This window comes from Brachypodium distachyon, chromosome 2, assembly GCF_000005505.3.
Source record: "Brachypodium distachyon strain Bd21 chromosome 2, Brachypodium_distachyon_v3.0, whole genome shotgun sequence".
In the NCBI taxonomy this organism is placed as follows: domain Eukaryota; kingdom Viridiplantae; phylum Streptophyta; class Magnoliopsida; order Poales; family Poaceae; genus Brachypodium; species Brachypodium distachyon.
In genome coordinates this window covers 39,860,317-39,875,811 of record NC_016132.3, presented here as the reverse complement: position 1 = coordinate 39,875,811, position 15,495 = coordinate 39,860,317, and positions in this window count along the sequence as shown.

The following is a 15,495-nucleotide window of genomic DNA, read 5'->3' as shown; positions in this document are numbered from 1 at the left end:
TTGCCGGCATTCGACGTATGAATCGCAAAGTCATAAAACTACTTTCTCGAAAAAAGTAACTCAAAGAATTCGCCCGGCAATAACCGAGTTAAAAAGAAATGCCGAGTTAAGATAACATGTATCTCGGATCGCTTCTTTGCTTGTTCCCTTAGTCATTTTTCGTGTGCTCGGTTATTTTATACCCGTCTCTAGCTTGCCATGAAGCTGGGTTGCGGACAACAACGAAGTCATAGAGGGGTTTCGTCAATACCGACACACTACTAAATCAACGTAAGATTATGCAATTAAGCCATGCCGACATACAACAGAAAATTGTAAGACAACATTTAAATGACATGGAAGTCCCCAAGTTTCTTTCAAGAACCCGACGGATAATTTCATTGTCTTAATTGAAACATTCAACATAAGGAAAAAACGATACAAATACTCAGCTTTCAAGTATAGAGCGGACGGAGCAACGCTACATTCCATGGCCTCTTGGTCTCCTCGCCTGACCGGTCCATCCTGTTCGCCTTGGGATCTTGTGCATTTATAAGATAGTAGGAATCATTGTGGAGTGCTTTGCTCACAATAAAGGGTCCTTCCCATGGAGGTGATAATTTGTGCATGCCGGCTGTGCGCTGCATAAGCCGGAGGACAAGATCTCCTTCCCGGAATACTCGCGGGCTGACCTTTCAGCTGTGATAATGCCTTAGGTGCTGTTGATAGATGGCCGACCGAGATAGAGCCAACTCCCGTGCTTCTTCGAGCAGGTCAGCATCGTTTTCTTGGGCCTCTTTTACGTCGGCCTCCGTATACATGGTACTCGTGGAGAGTCATGTTCAATGTCGGCTGGTAAGACAGCTTCTGCCCCGTACACGAGGAAAAACGGCGTGTAGCATGTAGAGCGATTGGGAGTCGTCCTAAGACTCCACAGCACAGCCGGAAGTTCATCCAGCCAGCATCCCGGAGTGCGCTCTAACAGTTCGATTAGCCGGGGTTTTATGCCGGCCAAGACCATGCCATTTGCTCTTTCCACTTGCCCATTAGACTGAGGATGTGCTACAGAAGCAACATCAATCAGATTTTCTTTTCAGCACGCGAAGTTCGTTCCATTGTCCGTGATGATACTATGCGGGTACCCATATTTTAATATGATATCCTTCAGAAATGATACCGCAGTTTTGCCGTCACACTTCTTTATTGCCTTGACTTCGATCCATTTGGTGAACTTGTCGACCATAACCAGGATATGCGTCATGCCTCCTCGCGCCCGCTTAAACGGTCCTACCATATCCAAACATAAGACGACAAATGGCCAAGTGATTGGGATGGTTTTGAGTTCGGATGCTAGCATATCTCTGGCAGCCATTGCACTTCCTGACTATGTCTTCCGCTTCCTGTAGCGCACTCAGCCAATAGAAACCATGTCGGAAGGCCTTGCCCACTAGCGTTCTCGAAGACACGTGATGCCCACACTCTCCTTGATGAATATCCCGAAGTATTTCTTGCCCTTCTTCTGGCTCGACGCACCGCTGTAGGATGTTAGTAATGCTCCTTTTGTAAAGCTCACCATTGATTATGGTGTACGCCTTTTCATCGAGCCCGAAGTGTTTGATGGATGGCTTGCGTAGATGCTCTAGTGCCACCCCAGCCGGAATGGCCCGTCGTGTTGATCCGAGTTTTGATAATGTGTCGAATGCTTCATTTTCCGCCCGAGGTATGTGGTGAAACTCACATCCTTCAAAATGGCCACTGATCTTCTGGACATGGAACCGATATAGCGCCATGTTGGCATCCGATGCGTCCTAATTGCCTAAAGCTTGCAGGACGACTAGATCAGAATCACCAAAACATTGAATCCGGCGAACTCCAATTTCCTTTGCCATTTTCGGTCCGTGCACCAGCGCTTCATACTCGGCGACATTGTTGGATGCTGCAAAGTGAATCTGCAATACGTACTTGAGCTGATCACGGTTGGGCGAAGTCAGAACTATGCCGGCACCCAGCCCGCTTTTCATCTTAGAGCCATCAAAATGCATCTTCCAGTAATTAGTTTCCGGGGGCGGTGGCTCATACTCCATCTCGGCCCAATCCACCAAAAAATCCGCCAAAGCCTGAGATTTCACGGCATCTCGTCTGTCGAACTGCAGCGCATAGGGTGCCAACTCGACAGCCCATTTTGCGACTCGGCCACTCGTGTCTTTGTTACTCATGATTTCCGAGACGGGTGCCTCACATATAACTCAGATCTGATGTGCCTCAAAGTAATGCTTTAGCTTCTTTGCCGCCATATATACGCCATACGCCATCTTTTGGTAGTGGGGATAGTTCTGCTTGGACGATGATAACACCTCGCTTAAGTAATATACTGGCCTTTGCACTGATTTGCCCTCTTCAACTCTTTGCACCACAATGACTGACAACTCGGTTGGTTGCCGTGATGTATAACAACATCGGCTCCTTCTCCATCGGAGAGGCCAATATCGGTGCCGTAGCAATCATTTTCTTCAGCTCCTGGAAAGCTAGGTCTGCCTGTGATGTCCACACAAATTTGTCGGCTTTCTTCATCAGCTAGTATAAGGGCATAGCCTTTTCATCGAGCCGACTTACGAAACGACTTAGGGACGCTAGGCATCCCATGAATTTCTGCACATCTTGGAGGCACTTTGGTAGTTTCACTTTCTATAGCGGCAATTTTCACATGGTTCGTTTCTATTCCTCGGCTTGATACCAGGAAACCGAGCAACTTTCCTGCCGGCACACCGAATGTGCACTTGGCTGGGTTCAATTTCATTCGGAACCTCCGCAGATTTGCGAATGTTTCCCTGATATCATCCAGGAGCGTGGCGCTCTGTTTGGTTTTCATGATGACATCGTCGACATATACCTGTACATTTTTGCCGAGTTGATCATGTAAGCACTTCTGCATGCACCTTTGATAGGTAGCTCCAGCATTTGTCAAACCAAACGGCATAGTGCGTGAAGCGACCGCCCCCGTATAGGGTTCGATTTCTGTGCTTACTGTGCTAGTCCCTGGATCAACTCACTAGCACACACAGTTTCATGGTGAAATATACAGAAACAAAGGTCAAAAGTACTTTATTACATCGCATCATCCAGGATTTAAATAGTACTTACAACCTTGCATGACCCCTTGGGCCAGCATAAACAAATATTGTTTCAACATCATAAAACATTGGTTTCAATATTGCCAAGTTTCCAAAATCACTCAACTTCATCATTTCATAGTGATTGAGATTTCCTCCCACGTTTACTAACATAGTATGGCTAAGCAATACTAATCACGATGGCTATTGGTGGAGGATTCATGGCAAAGAGAACCCTATAGCTAGTAGGTCAATCATGGCTAGCATAAGTACGAGTAATAGTCCTATCAATGCATTTCTACAAACAACTCTAATGCATAAGTATTTTAAAAACAACTATAATAGGATATGATCAAAGTGAACTTGCCTTGGTAGCAGTTGGAGTTCAAACACTCGTCACAATCGCAAGGTTCGCTCTCCGAGAATACTATACAATCAAACAAACATACACACACATAAACACACAATTCAAACATGACAAAAGAATGTATGCTATGATCAATGCAAACATGTGACATGATTGGGTTTATTTTTATTCGGGTGATCTACTGATCTTAAGCATAAGTATTTAAAACAAGTGCATTACGGTTTTTAAATAAAAGGCAAAGGCTAGGGTTCAAATCCTAAAATGAGATTTTATTGGCATCAGCCAAACAAACTAATTCAAAATATTTATTTCTCTATCCCAATGGACAGAGCATAGTAAAATTAAATTTTGGGCACTGGTTTCATTCAAAAAGGACCTCTAGATATTTAGTTATGAATTAAATGGTATTAAACACTATTCTGCAATTTGAATGTGATTTAAAGATTCAATTTGGAAATTGGACAGTGCCAAAAGATTCTACATTTCCTAAGGATTCCAAAAAGGTGTGGATCATTAAATTTGGCCAAACAGATTTAAAGTTATGATCATTTGAAATAACAGGGGCTTTTCTGCAAAAAGGACATTTAATTATTCCGGGGAATTAAAATTACATTTTTTATTTTTATTTTACCGTGCCATGTTTCACGTTCCAATAGGCGCGTACCGGTTTGATTAAGTGACTAAAATGAGATCTAATCTGGACCGTTGAGATGAAATGGACGGCCGAGATCTCACCTCCGGGAACCTAGGGTTCCGGCGGGCTTCTCCGGCGGCGGTGCGGCACGGGCGGGCGGCGAGCGGCGGTTCCGGCGAGGCTGGCGCGATGGGGAGGCGCGCGTCGGGTGCGGCTCGGCCTGGCGGGGTTGGGGACGCGGTCGGCGGCGCTCAGGGACGGCGGGGTCGGCGCCTAGGACAAAGGCGGGCAGGCGGGGGCGCGTCGCGGGCTCCAGCGAGCGGCGGGCGGCGCTAATCTGGCGGCTGCAGGGCACCATGGTCAAAAATACGCGCGTCAAAAGATGCGCCCGGACGAGACGGTCAAGAAATTTGTAACCGCGAGCGGAATCGCTCACCGGCGAGGTCGAGGCGGCGCGGTGAACGGCGGCGGTAGCGGAGCTCTTCAGCGAGGAATTAGGGCGGCGTGGGCGCGTGCAAGCGGGGGCGAGAAGAAGGAAAAGGAAGCAGGAGCTCTAGGCTTTATAGGAATGCGGGCGCAGAGCTTCGGGAAGGTCGGAATCTGTGGGCGCGGTGATTGCGGCGGCGCGGTGTCCGATGCGGAGACGGCACAGGCTTTCCTAACGGAGACGAAGCGGCACAAAGCGGGCGCACACGCGGGCGGCTCGGACGGTTGGGCGGGCGCGGCCGGTTCTGGGCCGGTGCGGCCCAAGCGGTCGGACCGGTCCGGTTCACCCTTTTTTTTTCTTTTTCCCTTTTCTTATTTTTTTGGTATCTTTTGATTTTGAACTCCAAATTGATCCAAATAAATTCCAGGAAATTTGTAGAATCATGTTTTATCATGATACAACTTTTGGGAGTAGTTTCCCCTCAAAATAAAATATATAAAAATACATTTCCCCTATAAATGCCTTTAGTGCTATATATCTATTTTAAATAAAATACTTTTTCAACTCCAAATAATTATCCAAAAATTATGGGATAGCTTATATATGCAATAAACCCCTTTTATACATAAACCCTATTGGTTTGAATATCTAAAGCTTAAATGGGTGTAAACAAAGTCTTTTAAAGCCTTTTGAGATTCAAATTTGAATTTAAATGTGCAATTGTGGCATGATGCTCATGGATGCAATGCACATGTGAAAGTTTGAAATTTTGGGATGTTACACAAAGTGAACTTGTCTTGATAGCAGTTGGTATTCAAGCACTCTTCACAATCACACAGTTCGCTCTCCGAGAAAACTAATCAAATGCAAACAATGCATACATAAGCAAACAACACAATCAAAAAAAAATATGCCATGATGCAATGCAAAACACGTGACATGATTTGGTTTTTTTTTTGGGTGATCAACTGATCCTAAGCATTCGTAATTAAAACACATGCATTAGGGTTTTAAACAAAAAGGCAAAAACAATTGATTAAAACCCTAATTTATAGTTTCATTGATATCAGCCAAATAATTTTATTCAAAATATTTATTTCTCTGTCCCAATGGACAGAGGATAATAAAACAAAATTTTGGGCACTGGTTGCATTTAAAAAGGATTTCTAATTAATTAGTTATGAATTAAATAGGATTTAAAGCCTTTCTGAATTTTGACTATGGTTCAAATATTCAAATTTAAATTTCAAAAGTGCCAAAAGATTCTACAGGTCAAGAACTCTCCAGAAAGGTAAAATTTGTCAAATTTGGCCAAAGGGTTTAAAAGTTACAAGCATTTGAAGTTTTAGGGGTGATTCTGCAAAAGTGCCATTTAAATCTAATCCGGGATTAAAATTATATTTTCGTATTTATTTAAGCAGTGCCACGTGGCGCAATCTCATTCATTGGTACCGGTTCGTTTAAAAAATAAACGTGAGATCTAATCTCAGCCGTCGAATGAGATCGGATGGACGCGTGGTCATCGGGCTCACCTCCGGCGATTATTATTCCGGTGAGGGGCTCCGGCGGCGGCAGGGAGCGGCGGCGGCTCGGGGAAGCGGGCGTCGGGTGCGGCTCCTCGAGGCGGAGACGGGGACGGGGTCGGTGAGGCTCGAGGACAACGGCGCGCTTGCCTAGGACGACGCGAAGGCGCGGCGGGCGACGGAGCTCCGGGCGGCGACGGCGAGGTGCTGCGGTGCGCGAAAAAGGAAACGGAGCACGTCAGGGGATGCGAGAGAGAGAGAGAGAGAGGAGAAGAGAGGGGTAAGCGGCTTCGCGAAAAATTTCAGCGAGCTCGTCGGCGGTGACCCCAAAACGCGGCAGCGTCCGTGCGGCTCTGGCGAGAAATTGGGCGGCGTGGGCACGAGGAACCGGGGAGGCAAGAGAGGGAAAAGGATGCGGGGCGTCCTGGCTTTATAGGGACGCGGGCGGCTTGCTTCGGGAAGGCCAGAATCACCGGGGACGGAGATGGCGGCGCGGCGAGTCCGGCGCGACACGGCGCGCGTGACGGGCGGAGCTTTCCATTCGGGAAGATGGACCTGACAGGTGGACCCCACCTGTCAGTATCTCAGCGCGCGCGCGTGCGGGCTGGCAGCTGGGCTGCGGCGCGCGGCGGTAAGTTGGGCCGGTTCGGCCCAAATCGGCCGGGCCGGTCCGTTTACCCCTTTTTTTTTCCTTTAACCTTTTCTCTTATTCTTTTTCTGATTTCTTTGGTATCTTTTGATTTTGAACTCCAAATTGCTCCAAATAAATTTCAGAATTCTATCATGATTCAACCTTTGGGAGTAATTTCCCCTCAAAATAAAATATATAAAAATACATTTGCCCTGTAAATGCTTTTAGGGCTATATAACTATTTAAATAAAATAGTTTTTCAACTCCAAATAAATATCCAAAAATTATGGGATTGCTTATTTATGCAATAAACCCTTTTTATAGATAAACCCTATTGGTTTGAAGATCCAAAGATCAAATGGGTGAAACCCTAGGGTTTAAAATTGAAATAAAACCTTTTTGAAACCTTTTGAGATTCAAATTTGAATTCAAATATGCAATTGTGGCATGATGCTCATGGATGCAATGCATTTGAAAAAGTTTGAAATTTTGGGATGTTACAGTGTGATAGCAATAATCCCCGAACGGGGTGATAAATTATGTCTTTATTTGATCACTAGGGTTCAGTGGTATCTGATGAAAACCAGAATACGCATCCACAAAATACAACAACTCACACCCGGCAGTGGAATCAATCACTTGATCGATCTGAGGTAACGGAAATGGATCTTTGGGACATGCCTTGTTGAGGCTGGTGTAGTCGATACACATGCGCCACACCTTGGCAGCAGTTGGGTCGTCCTTCTTCTTCTCGACCATGACTGGGTTTGCCAGCCAGTCGGGATACAACACCTCCATGATGAAGCCGGCAGTTAGAAGCCGGGATACCTCTTCTGATATGACTTTTCTTCTGTCATCAGCGAAGCGTCGAAGGGGCTGCTTCACCGGTCTTGCGTCTGGTCTGACATCGTCGACTATGCTGAGCTAACTCCCTCGGCACACCTGGCAGGTCTTGAGTTGACCATGCGAAGATATCCCGATTCTCACGGAGGAAGCTGCCGAGCTCGCCTTCCTATTTTTCCCCTAGGCCGGCACCAATGATGACGGTGCAGTCCGGGAACTCGCTGTCGACCTATATCTTCTTTGTCTCCTTGGCTGCCTGAAAAGCTACGCTTCCATTAGGATTGTCATTACCGGCAGACCGACTTGTGCCGCCTGCGCCATCGCAACAGCTTCTTGTAATTTCTTCTTCTCACCGGCGATGACCAGCGACTCGGCCAAAGCAGATCCAACCGTCGCACATTCCATTGAGCGTTTGTAGTTGTCCGTGATAGTTATGGTACCATTTGGTCCCAGCATCTTCATCTTGAGATAACCGATGTCGGTGGTAGCCATGACCTTGGCGAGTGCCGGTCTGCCGAGCAGCGCGTGGTATGGACTATTGAGGTCCACCACCTCGAACGATAGGTTCTCAGTCCGGCAGTTCTCCCGGGTGCCGAATAAGACATCGACTCGAATCTTGCCCAGTGGGGCACAAGATCTCCCGGCACGATACCATGAAAGGTAGTCCGGCTTGGCTCAAGCATGTTGTCGGTAATGCCGAGCTTAAGCATCATGTCCCGATATAGGATGTTTATGCTGCTCCCATTGTCGATGAGGACTCGAGTGAATTTGACGTTAATGTCGGGCCCGATGAGTGTCGGATCAACCACCAAGGCATACCCACCGGGATTCGGCATAACCTGAGGATGATCTCCCCGGTTCCAGTTGATCTCCTGCTCCGACCAATACAGGAATTTCAGAACAGACGGCATTACCGCATTGATCTCCATTTCTCGCCTACGCTGACTTTGCTTGTCGGTGGGCTCAGTGATGAAAATCATGTAGCTCTGGTGAGGCTCCTTGTACTCGTTTCTCCCGGCATACCCTGGGATTTCTTGTCCTTCTACCTGGTTGACTGCATTGTTTGCTTGAGGGGGTCCTTGGATCTGTGCGTTTGCGCCTGAGAGGGTGGAGGTGGGGGTAACCGGCTTGCCTCGCCGTTCTCGGTCCGTTGCATCCAGCTGCATTGCCGTGTTGTGTGATTCGCCGGCTTGTTGGGGTTAGTCGTGTGAAAACGACAAGGCTGATCCAGCATCACCTCGAAAGTATACTTTGGCTTATCCTGCCAGGGCTTCTTTTGCTCCCCCTTCTTAACCCAATGCCGATTTCCTGTTTTTTGACGTTGGTTGGAACTGGCATCAGGTTGATCCTGAATTACGGCGACATGGGCTGGCCCATGCCGATAATCCGACCTATCATCCCTTCTCTTGTTGTGATGATCTTGATGATCGTTCGGAACGCCCCTACAGGATTGTATGTCGGCTGCTCCCTTTGTGGTTCCGTCGGCATCAGCGATGGCTGAGTCGGATCGCCAAGTGCATACATGTTGGCGATCCTGATCATTTCAGATAGATTGGTCGGCATCTCTCTTTGCAGCCTCTGCCATTGCATGCTACCGTGCCGACATCCCTGGGCAAACCATGCTATGGCTTGCGATTCAACTATTCCTTCACAGGAGTTGCGGAGATTGTTCCACCTTATCAGGTAATCCCGGTCAGTCTCGTTGTCTCTTTGCTTGCACATGGACAACTGTTGAGGACGATTCGGCCTCTTGTAAGTGCTGGTGAAGTTGCTGACAAAGGCATCCTCGAAATCAATCCAGCAGTTGATGCTGCTCTCCCGCAAGTTGTTTAGCCATATCCTTGCCGGTCCTACAAGCATCTGGGGAGCGTAACACACTGCCCATCTGCGATTGCCACCTGCCACGCTTACTGCCATGACATAGTCTTCCAGCCAATCTTCCGGCTTAGTACTGCCGTCATATGTTCTCGTACCCCTGGGCAGCTGGAAACCCGGGGTTGGTCTTTCCCTCATGATTTGGTTCGCAAAGCAACGCGGTCCCGGAGGACCTTGCTCTTCCAAGAGCTCGGACAGATAGATTCGATCAAGTCGAAACCGAGCATCTAGGGGTGATACCTGCCTGTAGCCGACTCTGCCTCCGAGCGGACCAAGGTTGTCGCGTTCTCGCCTGATATAACCCTCGTCAGCCAAGGCCGAGTATCCGTCATCGTGACGATCATACCGGCGATCTGCACCTCGATACAGGAGGTTGCACCCAACATCCTGCTGTCTTACAGCAGTATTGGGTGCCGGACCCCGAGGTCGGTGTCCGTGACCGAACGAGTAACATTCCTGCTGATCTCGGCGATTACCGCCGGGACGTAGACCACTTTGGCTATCATCAACCCTCCTGACTATTTGCCTCTGAGCCAAGGCTAGATCATAACGTTCAAGCTGCTTATCTCGGCCAGAGTTGACACTTTTGTCCCGTTTGCCACCAGGCGAGGATGCTTGTTTGTCAACCCGGCCACCAGCATCTACAGCCGAGTGAATGACCTGCGATGCACCGGGTCTGCCGTGCATTCTCATGTATGCCTCATTTTGCTCATTAGCTGTTTGGAGCAGCTCTTTCACGCGCAGTTGCTGCTGCCAAAGTGCCTCTCCCGTGAGATTCGGCAACTCCTCAGCCGCAGCCTTGGCAGCCCGGAGGTTTTTGACAGGGGTATTGTATTTCGGCTTTAGTGCCGAGGCAAAACTTGCCGACGTAGCTGGCACACCCCTGCCATCTCTTGTCATCTCGGCATTCAAGTTCTTGTCATGGTTACGCACCTCTCCGACTCTGCTAGGGTTAGTAAACGCAGTAGAACTAAGACCGTGAGCTTTGTTATACTCACGAAGCGAGATCTCGAGTTGTTGTCGGGCGTTGGCGACGTCGACTACTTCTTTTAGCAGCTTCTGCCTCTCGAACTCCAATTCCGCCTGCAGCTGAGCCGGGTTAACGTTCGATGATACTGGCGTAGTCAACCGCTCGATGGAGGCCTGGATCTGAGTCGGCTTCGGCGGCAAAGCCGACGTGCCGGCCTAAGCAGCGATGTTCTCCGGCTTCTCCAAGGGGAGCTTCACCGTTCTGCCGGACTTGGCTGGGACCGCGCCTCTTCCTGCAGCGTCCCTTCCAGTATCAGCACCGTGAGCGGTCACAATTACCTCCACACGGTCAGCGAGGCAGTCAGCGTGCTGGCCGCGAACCGTGCAGACAACGGGTGGATCTTCAGCCATCACCACCTGCTCTGGGTACCTGCAAAGGCAGTCAGTAGCCACATAAACCTCGTGCAAGCCGAAGTTGATGAAGCAGCCGGTGCAGGGAAGCGGCGTGCCGTTGAAGCAGCCCGCGTTGTTGTTGATGAAGCCCAGAGAGCCGAATCTCTGGACCAAACCGCAGACCACGCGCTCTCCGGTGACGAGGAAACTTCCCGTCCGGATGGAAACTCCAGCCAGCGCCGCTGCTGGCCCCACGGTGGACGCCAACTGTCATGGTGGTGTCACAGCAGATGCCATAGGATGGCTTAACTTGGGGCCGATGGACGATGGAGGAACCGGAGGAGGGAGGACGTGAAGAAGAACACGCACAATTCACACGAGAACACACTGATTTATCCAGGTTCGGAGCCCTCTTGTCGAGGTAAGACTCCTACTCCTGCTTTGTTGTACAAGCCGAGATACCGAGATCTACAATGGCGCTCCTTGAGCTGTATTATTGAGGAAGAAGAAGAAGAAGAAAGGGGAAACCCTAGAATGCTCTCCCTTCCCTACAGAGGGGTAAGGTTCTATTTATAGGCCGCACATGGTACACTGCCATGTGGGCCGATTCTAACGTCACCATCCTTGGGCTCCACTGGGCACGTGGCTTGGTTCCCTCCAAGCAGCGCCGCAGGGGGCAAAGCAACTTTACTTTTCCTGCCAGCCGGCAGCGGGTACAGCTATCCTCTGCCGGCTTCCGTCATAGATTCCCTTTCGGTGCTTCTTTAGCATCGTCACCTGACACCGGGATGCAGACGCTGACCGCTTTCCCTGGAGTGATGATGGCGCTACTTTACTTTGCACCGCGTGGTCAGGATAAGACCGTTGAGGGATCTCGGCTATTGCCAAGACTCTCGGGTATGCCGGCTTAGCGTTAGTTGTACATGGAAATGCTGGCATGCTTATCTATGCCAGCCTTGCCTCTGTTGTCCTGGCTAGAGTTGTGTCGATGTGACCCTAGCCAGGGTCAAACCTTTTCGCCTCCCCGTCCCCAAATGGCAGCGTCCGAAGAACACGCGTCCCCGATCATATTAAATTGGGACCAGCTACCCGTCCCCATCCCCACACACACCCACTCACCTCCTCCCAAAACCTTAGCCACCGCCGACCACCGCCGAGCTCGCCCCCCAAGCGATGGCGCCCAAGAGGCAATGGCCGCCGGCGAGGCGCCATGACCACGAGGCGGGCTCGTCCTCCGGAGCCCGCAACCAACGCTGTTACACATCACGCCGCCCGCCCGTCGATGTAACATCCCAAAATTTCAAATTCTTTCATATGCATTGCATCCATGAGCATCATGCCCGAATTGCATATTTGAATTCAAATTTGAGTCTCAAAAGGCTTTTAAAAGTTTTTATTTCAATTTAAACCCTAGGGTTTACACACATTTGAGCTTTGGATCTTCAAACCAATAGGGTTTATTTATAAAAGGGGTTTATTGCATATATATAAGCTATCCCATAATTTTTGGATAATTTTTGGAGTGGAAAAACTATTTTATTTAAATAGTTATATAGCCCTAACGGCATTTATAGGGCAAATGTATTTTTATATATTTTATTTTGAGGGTAAATTATTCCCAAAAGTTGAATCATGATAGAACATGATTTTACAAATTTTCTGGAATTTATTTGGACCAATTTGGAGTTCAAAATCAAAAGTTAACAAAGAAATAAGAAAAAGGGAAAAAGAAAAGAAAAAAAAAGGGAAAACCGGACCGGTCCAAACGCTTGGGCCGAACCGGCCCAGAACCGACCGCGCCGAACCGAGCGAGCCGGCCCAGCCAGCCCGGTCCGCCCGCTGCACGCGTGGGACCCACGCGTCAGGGTCTTCTTCCCCGTTAGGAAAGCCGGTCGCCGAATCCGCGCCGGACACCCCGCCGCCGCAATCTCCGTTCCCGTTGTTCCGACCTTCCCAGAGCAGCCTGAGCGCATCCCTATAAAGCCTGAGCTCTCTTTTCTTCTTCCCCTCTGCTCGCCCCCGCTCGCACGCGCCCACGCTGCCGGATTTCGCCGCCGAAGAGCTCCGCCACCGCCGCCGTTCTCGCGCCGCGCCCGACCTCGCCGGTGAGCCATTCCGCCCGCATCTTCAAATTTCTGGAGGCCCTCGTCCGTGTGCATCTTTTGACGCGTGCATTTTTTTATCATGGTGCCTTGCAGCCGCTGAATTAGCGCCGCCCGCCGCTCGCCGGAGCCCGCGTCGTGCCCCCGCCCGCTCGCCGTCGTCCTAGGCAAGGCGCCCGACCCCCCCGAGCCGCGCAGCCCGTGTCCCCGACCCCGCCAGGCCGAGCCGCACCCGCCGCGCCCACGTCGCCCGAACCGCCCGCCGCTGCCCGCCCGTGCCTCGCCGCCGCCGGAGCTCCTCGCCGGAACCCAAGGTTCCTGGAGGTGAGATCTCGTCCGTCCATTCCAAATCAACGGCTCAGATTATATCATTTTATTTCACTTAAACGAACCGATACCGACGAATGAGAAGCCACCACGTGTCACTGCGTAAATAAAATTGAAAATCAAATATTAATTCCCCGAATAATTAGAAATGGCACTTTTGCAGAAAAGCCCCTGTAACTTCAAATGATCATAACTTTTAAACCCTTTGGCCAAATTTGACAAACTTGACCTTTTTGGAAAGCTCTAAGCCTGTAGAATATTTTGGTATTGTCCATTTTCAAATTTAAATTTTTTAATCACATTCAAATTACAGAATAGGGTTTTATGCTATTTAATTCATAACTAATTATTTAGAAGTCGTTTTGAAATGAAACCAGTGCCCAAAAATTTGTTTTATTGTCCTCTATCCAATGGGACAGAGAAATAAATATTTTGAATTAATTTATTTGGCTGATGCCAATAAAATCTTATTCTAGGGTTTAAACCCTAACCTTTCCTATTTGTTTAAAACCCTAATTACATGTGCGTAATTATCAATGCTTTGGACAGTAGATCATCCGAATAAAATCAACCCACTCATGTCACATGTTTTGCATTGCATCATGGCATACATCTTCTTTTGTTTGTATGGTGTGTTTATGTCTGCAATGCTTGTGTTGTTTAGTTTTCTCGGAGAGCGAACTGTGTGACTGTGAAGAGTGCTTGAATACCAACTGCTATCAAGGCAAGTTCACTTTGATCATTTACCTATTATTTTATTATGCAGTAGATTTTATTAGCTGCATTGTTAGGATTATTATTGTATCTATGCTAGCTATGATCTCTCCTAGTAGTATAGGATACCCTTGCCATGTCTTCACCACCAATTGCCATCGTAGTAGTAAAATGCTATGCTATGATAATATACGAGGGTGGTATTATTACAATGTGATACTATTGAATTACAATATGGTTTTCCTAGTGTATGGCAAAACAAGTAATTCAATGAACCGTCCTGAGTGGGCTGCTTTGAGGAAGTGGAGATGTATGCGACGTCAGGTCCATTTCTGTGGGTCCATTTCTATGAGTCGTCTCGCTAGTTCTATGGGAGCGCCTGCGTTGCAACCGAGGAATGCCACCCGGGGTAACCAGAGACTGGACTAGTTTCCTGTTTAGTAGCTTCCCAGTACAACCACGTGGTATTATGGGCTCTGCCAGGATGGATGTAAGAAATATGAACCTGAATCCGAGGTGACATCCGTATGTAGCAGTGTAGATTGGAACGCGTCCCTCAGGTGGTTTGGGGGAATATGTTTTGAAAATTCCTGTAATCGATGTCGTTGCTACTCTACCCTGAGGACAGCAAGGAATTAACACGTCGATTTCTTGTGGGTAAAGTGTACCACCTCTCGAGAGTGTCAAACTAAGTACTTAGCCGTGTCCCCGGTTACGGACAATTATGAGCAACTAGATATTGGGGCTGTAAGGAAGGTCTCACTCATTCCAATTTCATAATAAAACGAATGGATTGAACTGGGTAGGAGCATTGATGTTTCTACTCAATGTGCCTAGGTTAATAGGAGCATGTGTGTTTCTACCCCGTGTCCAATAGAATTCAAAACTATTTGTTTAAAAATGATAGGATTGAACAATGATGCTTTTGTGCAAATAGCCAATCCCCTCCTAGCCAGATTATGCATGTACTTGATAGGTCCTTTAACCCTGGTGAACTTGCCAATATATTCAAATGTATTGACCACGTAGTGGCTGCAATTAACAATGCAGGTGGATCCGACGATGAGTGAGGTTCGTCGTTATGTTGTGGGCCATGTGCTTACATTCCAACATGCTCTCACCTTGGAGTAGTGTGGCCCTTATGTTCTACCCTTTTCCGCTGCAGTATTTTGAAAACAATGTTTTATGATGTTGAAACAGTATTTGTTTACGCTGGCCCAAGGGGTCATGCGAGGTTGTAAGTATTATTTAAATTCTGGATGATGCGACGTAATAAAGTACTTTTGACCTTTGTTTCTGTATATTTCATCACGAAACTGTGTGTGCTAGTGAGTCAATCCAGGGACTAGCACAGTAAGCACAGAGATCGAACCCTAGTAAGGGGGCGGTCGCTTCAGTCGAGAGCGTTGACAGTACATCGATGTCTGCCTGGCGGAGTATTTCTAGGAGCACGGCATCCCAGCGCCGTGGTCCGATGTGCACTTGCCCCACGGGTGGCACCTGAGCTCCGAGCGGGTTTCGGTGCCCCACGGGTGGCACCTAAGCTCCGAGCGGGCGAGCTTGCCGGATGGATCTCCACCGCCGACGCCAGCACCTCCCCG